General features: G+C 49.3%; 1 long non-coding RNA gene across 1 annotated transcript; it reads right to left on the reverse strand.

Moving 5' to 3' along the window:
* Positions 1-5,780: 5,780 nt before the first annotated feature.
* Positions 5,781-8,359, reverse strand: LOC139078378 (uncharacterized). Its single transcript, XR_011531302.1, has 2 exons — positions 7,984-8,359; positions 5,781-7,822 (listed from the first exon to the last, which is right to left on the reverse strand). It is a non-coding gene; the product is annotated as an uncharacterized lncRNA (long non-coding RNA).
* Between the last annotated feature and the right edge of the window lie 5,561 nt (positions 8,360-13,920).

Raw genomic sequence — 13,920 nt, forward strand, 5'->3', positions numbered from 1 at the left:
AAGGTCACGTGGGCCGGCACACAGGCCACATGAGTCTTGGCTGAGGCAGGGGGAGAAGCAGTGGTTTTTAGGTCTTTGGTGGGAGGGGCGAGAGACTGAATTATCCTGTGCAGGGGCCAGAGAGCCATCAGCCCAACAGGGAGCCAGCTCCAGGCCTCCCAAAAGTCTGCAGGAGCCCTCAGGTTCCTGGGAGCCAGTCCAAACAGGGTCAGCCTTTCTCAGGAGCACCCATGTGGAGAAGCACACGGCTGCCGTCTTCACACCAGGCCTCTGGGTAGGGTATCTGGCTCCTCTGCAGCCCCCGGGCACGGGGGGAGGCAGCCCATACGCTGCTGTTGCCCCTGGTAGTTACTCCAGAGAAGGAGTGGGGAGGAAGTGGGGAACAGACTGTATTCAAGCTCTCATCTGGGTGGCATTTCCAAAAGCCTCTACTGGTACATAGAAATGATCATCATTTTTGGTGGAAATCATTGTGCTGTGTCCTGCCTTCTGGAATGGGACATGGGCCATGCTGGGTCACCGGCCGGTGTGGCGTGAGGCAGAATTCCCATGAGGCCCGTGATCAGGGAGAGCTTCTGGGGAGCCTAAGCCTTGAAGGATGGGCTCCGCTTTCTCCTGGAAATCCCACTCAACACGAACTCGGAATTGTCCCGGGAGGTGAAGCCACTCGTGGTTTGGCTGCTCCGCTCAGTCGCTGTAGGGCTTTCTCCTGGGAGGGAAATCGCTGCTCTCTGGATTCACCTGAACCCGGCTCCTGAGGCAGCGGCTGGAAGGGACAGGCGAGGAGGGCACCCTCACCTGTGACCACGGTCTCCCCGGCTTGGAGGCGTAATTCTTTAATAACAGTTCTCTTCTTTGGATTATAAACGTTATACATGTACACGATAAAAAACTGGAAACTGCAAAAAAGTACAACAAAGAAAATTAAAATCATTTGTTGTTCAACTATCCAAAATAAATGCTGAAATGTCAAAGAATTTCTTTCCTGTGAAATTTACCAGTAACTGGGAGGCAGTGTGGCCTGTGGTCCTGGGTCCATTGGGCACCACTTTACCTGCATTTGAATTCTCTCTCTATAGCTATTAACCAGGCAGTTTCTTAATCCTACTGATTCTAGTTGTCTTGTTGTAGTGAATGGGGGAAAAATACACCTTGTACTAGCTTCCTAGGGCAACCGTAACAAAGGACCACAAAGTATTACAAACTGGGTGGTTTGAAACAACAGAAATTTGTTCTCTCATGGCTCTGGATGCCAGAACCCAACATCAGGGTGTTGGCAAGGCCGTGCTCCCTCTGAAGGTTCTAGGGAGGGCCCTTCCTGGTTGCCAGCAATCCTTGACATTCCCGGGCTTGTAAACCCCTCACTCCAATCTCCACCTCTGTCTTCACGTAGCCTTTTCCCCTGTATGTCTGGGCCCAGACTTCCTTCTTGTTAGAAGGACACCAGTCATTGGATTTAGGAACCACTCTAATCCAGTATGACCTCAGCTTAGCTTGAGTACATCAGCAAAGAGCGTATTTCCTAATAAGATCACACTCATAGATTCCAGGTGGACAGGCATTTTTGGGAACACTATCAACCCAGTACACACCTCCCCCACAGAGCTGTTGCAAAGAATAAATGAGATGATGTTGCCAATACACTTAGCGCTGTGCATGACAGGGCATATGGGGTGTGTGTATGTGTTTCTGTGTGTGTGCATACACACAATATCTATCTATGCAACATATAGGAAGACGCCATGTACCGTCTATGTGTTTGTAGGCACATATAATACATATGTGTGAAATCTATAGGGAGCTACCATATATTGTGTAGTACAAATTAGGGTTGTATGGCATAAAATCTCTGTCCTACTTATTGGAGTAAATGGTATTTTTTTCCTTATGCCATTAAAACATGACATAAAATATCAAAAACATGGGGCCAGCCTGGTGGTGCAGCAGTTAAGTTTGCATGTTCCACTTCGGCAGCCCAGGGTTCACCGGTTTGGATCCCAGGTGAGGACATGACACCACTTGGCAAGCCATGCTGTGGCAGGTGTCCCACATATAAAGTAGAGGAAGATGGGCATGGATGTGAGCTCAGGGCCAGTCTTCCTCAGCAAAAAGAGGAGGATTGACAGCAGATGTTAGCTCAGGGCTAATCTTCCCCCACCCCCCAACAAAAGAAAATATCAAAACCATGATTTTCAGTGGCTATTTTCCACCACATGGAAGCACAGCTGTTTCTTCCACCGCTCCCTGGCTGTCTGACACCTAATGTGTTCTGACCCTTCATGGGCGTCGATCCTCCTGTAACGGGCCTCCCACATGAAGCCCCCCGCAGCCCCACCTATAATCCACTGAGGGGCACACAGAGAATGACAGAAAAAGACAAAGGAAAAATTTTTTCTGCTCTGAATTTTACTAACTAGTGTGTAGTTAGAACAAGTAAAAGGAAAAGATGGGAAATTACAAGGACAAAAAAGGGTCTGAAAATTAGAGAAAATTAGCAACATGAAGCCAAATCACACAGAAGGAAGAAGAAAGAGAGAGGGGAGTAAGAAACGAAAACGGAAACGTACTGGAGGCAAGGAGACCTTCGCAGGGCTAAACGTTAAATAGCTCTTTTTATAAATCTTCATTTGGGAGGTTTCCTGGATATTTTGTTTCATACATACGAAAAAATCAAATAAGCCACAGCTAACCACGCTTACGTGAGATAAAAGGTTAGTTTTCAGTTCTTCTGTTGCGCCAAATGAAGCTAGGGATTCTCAGAGAGTTCCACTTTATGATCTTAGGTACAAGCTCGAAAAAACCTACATTATTATGTTTATAGATTGGGTTCAAGTGACACAATTGGTCAGAAGACTGAGCTTTCATTTGTTTTTCAATTTTCCCCGGTAAAAGGTGGTGGAACAGGCGTCAGATGGGTAGAGAGGAGAAGGTGGCCGGCAACGAGCCCACATCCGCGGATGCGAACAAGCCCTCTGCTGTCTCATGGGCTGTGAACTGCAGGACTCTTGCCTGTGAATTTTCTCGACCGTGAAATTGTAGGTAAACCTCAGAGGTCGAGGTGCAGGGCCCTCGAAGTTGTTTGCCACAAAAAGGTCATTTACAGCTCACACCCAAGTAAGCGCTTGTGGTCCATTTGTTCCGAGACAACAGCAGAGAAAGAAGAGGTCTGGGCACGCACGTGAAGGGTCCCAGCAGAGCTTCTGAGTGTGCGTGGGGCAGGTCCGTTCCAGAGGGTTTCAGTGCTTGCATCATGCGAGATCTCTGGGCTGCCTGGACTGCACCTTTCTGGGTGTCATGGGCCGAACTGTGCTCCCTCCCCCAAATTCATACACTGATCTGCAGTATCTCAGAATGTGACGTTATTTGGAGATGGTGTCTTTGCAGGAATAATCAAGTTAAAATGAGGTCCTTAGGGTGGGTCCCCATCCAATATGGCTGGAGTCCTTGTAGAAGGGAAATTTGCACACGAAGACATGCACAGGGAGAACGTCACGTGAACGTGAAGACGGCCACCTACAAGCCAAGGAGAGGCCTGGAACAGATTCTCCCCCACAGCCTCAGAAGGAACCAGCCCTGCTAACACCTCGCTCTTGGCCTTCTAGCCTCCAGAGCTGTGGGAGGGTGCATTTCCGTTGTCTAATCACCAGTCTGTGGTGCTCTGTTATAGCAGCCCCAGCAAACTTAGCTGCTGGGACAACATGTTTTAGAGCAGTGAGAACCTGTGGTCATGCAGGGACCACGTCACTTCAGAGCCCAGGGCTCTGTTTTCCTGCATCCCACGTCCCTCTTCTTTCTGCTTGTGTGGGAATCACTTTTAGAGATTTGTAAGTGTAGAGGATCCTGGCACTCCCTATGCCCACTAAACTGGAGTCTCTTGGGTGGCCCCCCAAATCGCCTGGGGATGCTGTTACAATGCCAGTTCTGATCAGAACATCTGGGTGGGCCTGGATGATCGGAGGCCACCAGTCTGTGGGCACACTGGGGAGTCCAGTGCCTGTAACTTTGCTATTCGAAGCCTGGGCTGCAGACCATCAGCACAGGCACCACCTGGGAGCTCTGTAGATGTGACGAACCTCGGGCCCCACCCCAGACGGGCTGAATGAGGCTCTGCCTGGGTGTGTCTCATGTGCTGTCCTGAGACCACACGGGGACTCAGTTTCCTAAGCAACTGTCAACTATTAAGCCAACAAAAGGAGAACTCTTTGCTCTAACAAAGCAGCTGAATTTCAGGAAATCTCTAGGGTCTTAAAGGTATTTTTTTCCCTATGAAAAATCATGGTCAGATTTTGCTTCTTACATATCATCTTCATCTTCATCATCATTTTCTGATTCATTAAAAGAAACACGGCAGTAGAGTAAATCTCACAGTTGGCATGGGGGCTCCAGGGCATATCTGGTAAGAATTTGCTGGGAATTTATACATTCCCATTGGAATTCCCATTTTGCTGACCGTGGAAGTTCTAAGTCTTCCTTGTGTGTGTGTAAGATTAAAGTAAAAGACACTGTTCAAAAATGTGGTCAGTTTGAAGCTTTGAAAAGACACGTTCCTCTTAGTGCCAAAGCAGTCAGATGCCCGTCTTTGCCGTCCCAGCGCCTGGCCCCTGGACAGCTTGCAGAATTAGTCCACCGGGTCCCTCCTTCTACCAGACGCCATCAGTCAGTTTCCCACCTTGAATCTTTGGTCTGTTTGGAGGCAAAGAGATTTGGAAATCTCGGGAGATTTCTTCCACAGAAGAGAAGACAGTTAACGTCATCACTGGAATGTAGGCTCACAGTCAGCGTGGACCTCGTTACGCCGACAGGGCCCCCACCACGGCCCAGGTAGAGACGACTGAGGCTCCCAGGAGCAGGGCTGGGTCTGGGGGAAGGGAACACCAGGGAGTGGGACATCCAGCAGTGGCTGAGGGTGTCAAGTTCAGCCTCACCAACTCCTTAACTGTGCTGGAGGTAGGGCTATTCCAAAATGTGACTTCTCCCCACCAGCTGGGAGAGGGGCGGCCCTCCTCTCAGTGATGCCTTTTCCTCAGAGCCAGCTGTCATCAGTTTACTCCTGAGAGAGATCAAGACCGTCCCCCTCCTTCCCTTGCTCAGGTCTTGGGCAGACCCTCAGCCCCCCCACACCCTGGTTTCCTGGTCAATGGCGCACAGATGAGCACACCTACCACGGGGTTTACATGGTAGAACAACTTTGATGAAAATGTCTGGACTTTTCAAAACACATCAAACCTTCATTTTAGAATGCCCTAGAATTTCCCAGAGATCCAGACAGACTCCAGGCACTCTGTTAGCTTTGGATGGTCAGGACCACATATCTTCTTAGTAGTTTGAGAACAAAGAGATTGAGGTTGAGGCGGAAGAAACATGTGAGGAATAAGGCTTGGAACCAAAAATAATTGATGCGACCATTTCTGAAAGACTGATGGCCTGCAGAGATGGCCTGCTCTGTGCGCACACATTTATTTTAATTGCTGAACTTGGCTGTGGGTGCATTCTGTGAAGCCCTTTAGCTTCAATCCTCTCAGTTATACAGTGGAGATATTAATACCATTTGGAATTAACCATTTGGTGCCACCATCGTCATCACCACGACCATCATCATCATCAGTGACTTGGGAGGGGCTTGGGTGGGGGTACCCCAACACCAGCTCAGAGTCCTGGTCACAAAAAGCAGCTCCACAATCAGTGTCTGTGCAGCCAGCATGGCCCCGACCCTTCACCAATACAGCAACTGATGTCCATACAAGGTTGAAGACAGGAAAACCCACAGTCAGCTCCTTAAGTATCTTTAAAAGTTTTTAATTGTAGCAAAATACATACAACATAGAATTTGTGATCTTAACCAGTTTTAAGTATACAGTTCAACAGCGTTAAGTACGTTCACGTAGTTTGTGCAACCGTCACCACTGTCCATCTCAAGAACGTTTTCATCTTCTCAAAGTGAAACTCTGTCCCCATTAAACAACAAGTCCCCACTCTCCTTCCCCCAGCCCCCGGGAATCGCCATTTTACTTTCTGTCTCTATTGATTTTTTTTTTTAAAGATTTTTTATTTTTTTTTCCTTTTTCTCCCCAAAGTCCCCCCAGTACATAGTTGTATATTCTTCGTTGTGGGTCCTTCTAGTTGTGGCATGTGGGACGCTGCCTCAGCGTGGTTTGATGAGCAGTGCCATGTCCGCGCCCAGGATTCGAACCGACGAAACACTGGGCCGCCTGCAGCGGAGCGCGTGAACTTAACCACTCGGCCACGGGGCCAGCCCCTGTCTCTATTGATTTGACTACTCTAGGTATCTCGTATACGTGGAATCATATGGTATTTGTCCTGTGACTGGCTTATTTCACTGACCGTAATGTCCTCAAGCTTCATCCATGTTGTGGCAGGTGTCAGAATTTCCTTCCTTTTAAAGGTCGAATACCATTTCGTTGTATGGATAGACCCCATTTCCTTTATCCATTCATCCACTGATGGGCCCTTGGATTGCTTCCATATTTTAGCTGTTGTGAATAATGCTTCTATGAACATGCATATACACATATCTCTTCAAGACTCTGCTTTCAGTTTTGGGGGAGTATCGCTCACCATCTTTTATTAGCAACACATTTGGCTCTGAGGTTCTATCAGAATGAGGGAAGATGGAGGGTTCTCAAGAAGCTTCCAGCCACCTGGGCTCTCAGGGGCTGGGACCAGGTGATGAATTGGCAGTCCTCAGAGTGAGTCAGGAGTCCCAGGCCCACCCTGAGCTCCAGGGTGGATGAGCCGTTTTGTTTCAGGGGAGGCTTCAGTGTTCTCTTGAGAAGGGAGACGATTAGTGTGGTGAGCCCCAGGGGTCATGACACTGAAGATCATGAGAAAGGAACTAGAGCTGCTCATCGGCTGAACTTCCCAGAAGGCAGGAGCTGGGGCCCAGGAGGAGGCTGGCGGCCGGCAGAAGCAGCACTGGTTCTTCCTCCCTTCTCTCCTGACCGCCCGCGTGTGTCCTGGAACAGGAGCAGCTCGCCCGTGGTTTGTGAATTGCTCAAGCTGTAGGCTCTTTCCCCGGGGCTCAGGTGAGGGTGTGGAGCCCTCCCGGATCGTGGTAGCCTGCATCCTTAGTTCCCCCTTCTTCCTTGAAGGCCCTTCCTCAGCTCACGGCTCGCGTCTGCTGTTCTTTCAGGTGGTCGCGACCACAGAGGAATGAGCGTCCTTTACACTCACCTGGTTTTTCTTTGTTTGTTTGTTTGGGGCTTTTTTTTTTTGGTCAGGAAGATTGTCCCTGAGTCAAGATCTGCACCAATCTTCCTCTATTTTGAATGTGGCATGCCAACACAGCATGGCTTGATAAGCAGTGTGTAGGTCTGTGCCAGGGATCTGAACCTGTGAACCCTGAGCCGCTGAGGCAGAGTGCATGAACTTAACCACTACACCACCAGGCCGGCCCCTACACCTACCTGTTTTTAGGTTCAGTGTTTAGCCCCTGCAAATCAACTCCATTGTCTTGGTTTGAAAGGGAAGAAATGAGGCAACTCTTCTAAGACGTAGGTTTTAGTACCGTTGGACAATGCTCTGCAAAATTCCCCTCCTTTGTGGACCACTGATGTGGCGAGAAGCAGGGTAGAATTCAAAGTTCAGGTTCATTGGACGTGCCTTCCTGCACATTATGTGTGTCTGAAATAACAGGAGCCCCTTGCAGCAACACCGCTTGGCAGGCGAGCACAGGAGAACGGGCTTCTCTCTGGGGGCTCAGTGACTTTGTCCTTCCCCATCTCACAGCAGCACTGCCGAGAAAAGCCTTTTCACAGGACTCCGCCACTTGTGATTCTGTTTCCACCTGGAACTGCAGGGAGACCTGAAAACAAAAAATACAACAGGTACAAATAAAAAGAGAAAAATTTCCCAAACCAATAGGACTACACTTTAAGATTTGGGCTGGTTTGGATCTGAGAGAGAGCAGGAGCAAACCAGTGCTTGCCTCTCACTAGCAAAAATAATCAATCTAAATTTTACAACCCAAAGTCGTAGGCTCTGGATGATACTGTCAATGCTGATGGAATTCGGTCCGTGAGAGCCAGCCTCCTCTTTGCACGCCAGGTCCAGCCTCCTCTGTGCATGCCAGGTCCAGCCCCCTCTTTGCACGCCAGGTCCAGGCACAAGTGTATGGAGGTTCTTGGGGAGAACCCACCCACCACAAGCCCCCAGCTTCGATCGCGGGTGGAGAGAAAGCGCTATGTGGGAGCCGAGGACACGGGAGCACCCCGTGCAGGAGCTCCTCTTCTTTCTTCTTTTAATAGACTATTTCGTGTAGAATAGTTTTAGATTTAGAGAAAAACTGCAAAGACAGTACAGAGAGTTCCACACAGCCCTCGCCCAGTTCCCCTCCTTGTTAAGTGTCTTGGTACACCTGTCACAACTAAAGCCCTCAGTTTATTCAGTGTCACCAGCTTTTCCGTTAATGGCCTCTTTCTGTCCCTGGATCCAGTCCAGGGTATCACATGGCATCTGGTTGTCATGCCTCGCCTGTCTCCTCTGGCCATGATCAGTCTCTCGGTCTTTCCTCATTTTTGATGACCTTGGCAGTCTTGAGGAGGACTAGCCAGGTGTACTGTGGAGTGTCCCCCAAGCTGGCTTTGTCTGATTTTTTCTTTCATGATTAGACTTGGGTTATGAGTTTTTAAAAATAAAACCACAGGGGCCGGCTCCATGGCCAAGTGGTTGGGTTCACGTGCCCCACTTCGGGGGCCCAGGGTTTCACTGGTTCGGATCCTGGGCGCAGACACGGCACTGCTCGTCAGGCCATGCTGAGGCGGGGTCCCACATGCCACAACTAGGAGGACCTACAACTAAAATATGCAACTATGTACTGAGGGGATTTGGGGAGAAAAAGCACAAAAAAAGGAAGAAGATTGGCAACAGTTGTTAGCTCAGGTGCCAATCTTAAAAGAAAAAAAAAAAGAAAGAAAACCACAGAGGTGAAGCTCCTGGCATCTTCTCAGGAGTACGTGACACTTGTCAACATCGTGGGTGATGTTACCCTTCATCACGGGTTAAGGTGATGTCTGATTTCTCCACTGTCAAGTTACTACTTTTCTCTTTTCCAGCTCTATCCTGGAAGTCACGAAGTCTAGCCCATTCTCAAGGGGCAGAGGGAGAGTGGAATTAACCTTACCTCCTGGAGGGAGTATTCCAATATTCTTTGGACTTTTTCACTGCAGTGACTTTTAAGCTTATGTTTGCACACAGTTTTTGAGCGTTTTCCTCTCCTCCAAGGACACAGAACAGTGGTGGATGAGCTGGGACTCTGGGGTGGTGGGGCCTTGGCCAGAGTCACAAATGTTAAGCTCACAGAAAGGACTGACATCATACATCTTGTGCTCTCTGGCCACAGTGGAGTTAAGTTAGAAATCAACAATTGAAAGGTAACTCTCAATTAGGCGATACATTTTTAAATAACCCATTGATCAAAAAAGTTCAATGAATATTAGAAAATGCTTTAGATGGAATGTTAATAAAAATATGTCATATCGGGGCCGGCCCCGTGGCCAAGTGGTTAAGTTCGCACGCTCCACTGCGGCAGCCCAGGGTTTCGTTGTTTGGGATCCTGGGCGGGGACATGGCACCACTCGTCAGGACAAGCTGAGGCGGCGTCCCACATGCCACAACTAGAAGGATCCACAACTAAAATATACAACTATGTACTGGGAGGATTTGGGGAGAAAAAGCAGACAGAAAAAGAAAAAGATTGGCAACAGTTGTTAGCTCAGGTGCCAATCTTTAAAAAAAAAATGTCATATCAAGACTGTGCGATGGAAAGATAGCAGTACTTAAAAGGAAAATTATGGCCTTAAACCTACTTATTAAGAAAGGACAAAGACTGAATTAATTACTCATGTGAGTCTCTTAAAAAGCTAGAAAAAGAATAGCAAATTTAAGTCTCCAGAAAGACTGAGAGAGAAGAAGGGAAGAAAGAGGAGAGAGAGGAGGAGAAAGAGGGAAGAGGAGAAATAACCAGTAACTGGATGTAAAAAGGGCTATAAACACAGATTTTTGTCCCTCAAAAGACAATACTAAGAGCATAAAAAGGCAAGCCAGGGAGTTGAGAAGATATTTGTTATTTATACAAATATCCGAAAAGGGCTCGTAGCCAGAATGTGTACAGAAGGCCTACAAATCAAGAAGGAGGAACAACAAATAACGAGTAATGGATGTGTGGAGCTCTCGTTCACCGCGGGCAGGAGGGTAAACTGACACGACTACTTTAGGAAATCGTTTGGCAACACCTGCTAAAGCTGAGCATATGCTAACCCCGTGATGCAGAAACTCCCCCCAGGAATATGCCCAACAGAAGTGTGTCCACGTGTTCACCAGGAGACGTGCCCGAGAGCGTGCGTGGGTGTACACATGTTCACCAGGAGACACGCACGAAAGCGTGTGTGAAAAGTTTATTACAAAAGCTCCAAATCAGAAACTGCCCAATGCCAACGGAGGGTGGGAGGCTTACCCTGGTGGGGGCCTGCTGACAAGAAAGGTTACCGCCAGCAGGAGAATGATGGAGCTACTGGTCCAAGCAGCAACACCAGTGAGTCTCCAGACGTGATGCTGAGCCAGAGAATCCAGACACAAAGGAGCACACGGCGTGGTTGCATCTCCAACCTTCAGAAGCCAGAAAAACTCATGCACGGGCACAGAAACCAGCAGAATGGGTATTTTGGGGGGATAGTGATTGCAAAGGGGTGGGTAAGGGGCATTTGGAACCTGGTCATGTTCTATTTAATCATCAAGGTGCTGGTGACCTGAGGGTGTTCATCTGTGAGCATTCGATGAGCTGGGGCGTGCTTGTGCCCATGGTGCAGGTCGCTTCACGGTCCAGGGAGCAGCCTGCCTCCTTGGGGTCCCCGTTCTCCCCAAGGCTCCCAGGATAGACCTGGAGAGGCTGTCGTCTCGCGTCTTTAGAGTCCCCCTTCCCTCTTCTTGCTTCTATCAAGAACTTAAAAGAGAGTGTCACAAGGGTGGTCCCCTGGCCCCCCACAGGCTCCCGTCACTGCAGTGAACGTGCTGCGTGACCCCGCAAGCTGGATGCGGAGCAGGACCCATCTCCTCGTTCTCAGGAGGGTTAAATGCTTCCCGCTGAGCACAGAGCCTGGCACTGAGTAACAACTAGGACTCAATAAAAATGAGCTGAATTTATTGTGAAAGTGAATTTTAAATCCTACTTGATTTTAAACACAAATGGATATGACCTTCTTTTAGGCTATTCAAACCTTTAACTATCAACCCTCTCTTTTCATGATTAAGAAACAGCGTCAACAAGAATCAAGATTGAATTATTTAAAACCAAATACTCGCATCTCTACAGAACAAGACAGTTTTTCAATGAAATGTGAGATACAAATACAGAGCGAATGGTAATAGTAATAAGGTCTTTCCATTATTTTCTTTCTACGGATGAAAATGACATGATTTGCTGTTGTTAAGGGCTCATTCTGAGTGGGCGAGAGAAACAGAAGTAACAGCATCAGACTACAGGACCGGTTGTTGGATGGCATCTCAATAAGCCAACAAGGTCCAGGGCTCACAAACACAGACACTCATGAGAACCTCAGGTCTGGGGACCTGTGTTTCAAATGCTCTTAAACACCCTTGAAATATCTTTCCAGGTGATGCTAACAATCAGCCAGGATTGGGGACCACTGGTATGCTTTATCTCCGCCTTTAGAAAGAAAACTCAGCCCTCAGAACACGGACATCTACCCTCCCATTAAAGGCGTTTGGGTGACGGCCGTTTTGCAGATCTGCTCATACTTCATCCAGACATTTCACCTTTTTCCTTGAGCAGCCAAGGTCCAGGTCCTCTGCGCTCCAGTGTAAGCATCTCTTTCGGGTGTGTCTTATCTGGATGCAGACTATCTGATTCCTGCTGTGTCCCGTGGAAGCCGAGGACCAGAACAGCGAATGCACAACTGACTTACGGGGCGGGTCAGGATGGAGGGGCAAACACAGAAACCCAAGGAGGGGTGGGGAAGCCAGCCAGGTGCAGGTCTTCGGGGTCTGCTGGGTTGCCATTTGAGGGCCAGAGATTGGGACCGAACAGGCAGGGGGCCTAAGTCAGCTGGTGAGCAGGCGGGGCTGGGGAAACTCCATGCCGCCCAGGCTTCTCCTTGTTGCCTCCCCATAGGGTCTCTCCAGCAGGCAGCCATACTGCTTATGGGGAGACCCAGGCTGCCAGGCCTTCTTGGGGTTTAATCTGGGATCTGGCATTGCATCACTTTTGCCACATTCCATGGGTTAAAGCAGGTCCTGGCTGGGCCCGCCAAGGACATGGATCCTGGGAGGGCTGGTCACTGGGGCCACCATCCACCAGGCCACCCATACTCCCCTCTCCTTCCACCTTTGCACCCCACAGAGTGGACCTAGAGCAGGGCCTGGGTGCTGTCCACTAGGGAGGAGCAGGGGGAGCCAGTAACAGCCCAGCTGTGTTGATGCTGCAGGCCCAGCCTCTGCCTCCCAACGCCAGGGTCTCAAAGGCACACCCCTCAGCATGTTGTGGGGATCTCGGCCCCATCTCAGTAAAGACATAGTTGGGCATGTGGCTGGTTTCCTGGGCTGGCCCATATGAAGGGTCATTTTGCTCATCCGCCCTGCGGGTGTAATGTCATTTCCGACAGACGATGTGATTAAAAGTGTTTGTGTGCTGGTCTCGAAGCCGCCTGCCCCCTCTAGTACCGTTCACATGAGGAAGAGGGGTCTGTGGTTCCCTGCGTGGGAGGTGGCAGCGCACACAGTCTCCCCACAGTGGGGCTGGGCGCCCCTGTCTCCGCACTGCCTTCCTACCCCCCCCACCTCCCCCTCCCCCTCAGCCTTGCCTCCCCCTCCTCCTCCCTCCTCCCCTCTTCCCCCACACCACGCCCCGCTGCTCCCCGACTCCTGGGCACAGGCTTGGCTTGCCGTCCGCTCTCCCATCCACAGAGGGAAAGCACAGGAAAGCACCTGCAGAGCCGGGCTCTCCCCACCTCTCGTGGAAGGGGAGTGGCCACTGGGCACAGCCCTGGGCCCGCTGCAGAGGACCATGACGAGGGCCAGCTGTCCTCCAGACCCAAGGGGCTTACTGACCCTCCAGGGCCAGCGGCAGGGGAGCAGGGTTCCCAATGTGCCCAGCACGGCTTAGCCTGAATGCCTGGAGACTGTGTTTAAAACAGCACCACTGTGAACGCTAATTGCCCAGTGGGGTCAAAGCTGGCATTGCCAGGCTCCATCTCCTGAATCTCAGGTATTTTAAGGCTTTCATCAAGGAGTGAAGATTCTCGAAAACTGAGGGTTCCCTTCAGGTTTTCACATTAAAATCAGTTATACATACGCAAAAAAACAGAATACACCAAATAATATGGGCACTGTGCCCCCCACACACACCACACACACCACACTCACCATACACCACACACAAGAAACACCACACACACACCATACACACACCCCACACATATATCACACAAAAAACACACACAACACATCACACGCAACACACATACAACACACACACCACACCACACTCACGTGCCACTCACACAATACACAGCAAACACACCACACACATATATCACACACAAAACACACACACCACACATACAACACAACACACGCACAACACACATACAACACACACATCACACACATACCACATCACATACAACACTCACACAACACACATATCACACAACACATACAACACACACAGACACCACACACCACATACACACAATACACACTTATATAGTTAGTAAAGCTTATGGTAGAAATAAGATATTTGTCTAATCTACATTTTGTAATTTTTCTACAAGGCATATGTATTAATTGTATCATTTTATTTTAAATAAACAGAGGTCTTTCTGGCCTTAAGACAGAGTTCATCTCGCAGACCAAGGTAGAGAATCTCTCCCAAATGGCCTTGGGGCA

The sequence above is a fragment of the Equus przewalskii genome, chromosome 22 (genome assembly GCF_037783145.1).
Source record: "Equus przewalskii isolate Varuska chromosome 22, EquPr2, whole genome shotgun sequence".
NCBI classification, from domain to species: Eukaryota; Metazoa; Chordata; class Mammalia; order Perissodactyla; family Equidae; genus Equus; species Equus przewalskii.